Here is a 526-nt window from a genome sequence, read left to right as displayed (position 1 = left end):
TGAGCGTCCAGCCAAAGGAGCGCTCAAATGGGATCCAATGCTCTTCAGGGTGACGCCCCAAAAAGGAAGCGACGATGCCGACGCTGTCGCCTAACCCGACTGGGCCTTAAGCTTTCACCCGAAGAGCTCGAACCGAGGGTGTGTAGGGGATGGACTCCATGACGACCCCTCCAAGAAGGTGACACGACGGCCGACACCGTCAGCCGATAAGAACCCGGCAAGCTTTCGCCCGGAGCATCGCCCAACACCACACCCTCACGCATTGCACCTCCATTGACCCGCACACCTTCCACGAAGCCCTCGCGCCATGACCAAGTAGAAGCGACCACCACTCGTCTCACCGACCGGAAACTAGAACAAGACAAACAGCACAACCCGACGATGTCTTCTAGAAGAGCGCGGCACGTGAGGGGTCACCATCTCTGACCTCGGCCAACATCCCGTGGCGGAGCTTCCACCCGGTGTGCCACACTGCCCGCCAGAGTCCAAGCCCTGCCGGACCACCAAGCAGCCTCAGCCGCCGTCA

The sequence above is a fragment of the Triticum dicoccoides genome, chromosome 5A, assembly GCF_002162155.2.
Source record: "Triticum dicoccoides isolate Atlit2015 ecotype Zavitan chromosome 5A, WEW_v2.0, whole genome shotgun sequence".
Lineage (NCBI taxonomy): Eukaryota > Viridiplantae > Streptophyta > Magnoliopsida > Poales > Poaceae > Triticum > Triticum dicoccoides.
The sequence above is the reverse complement of the archived record's forward strand: the minus strand, read 5'-3'. Positions refer to the sequence as shown.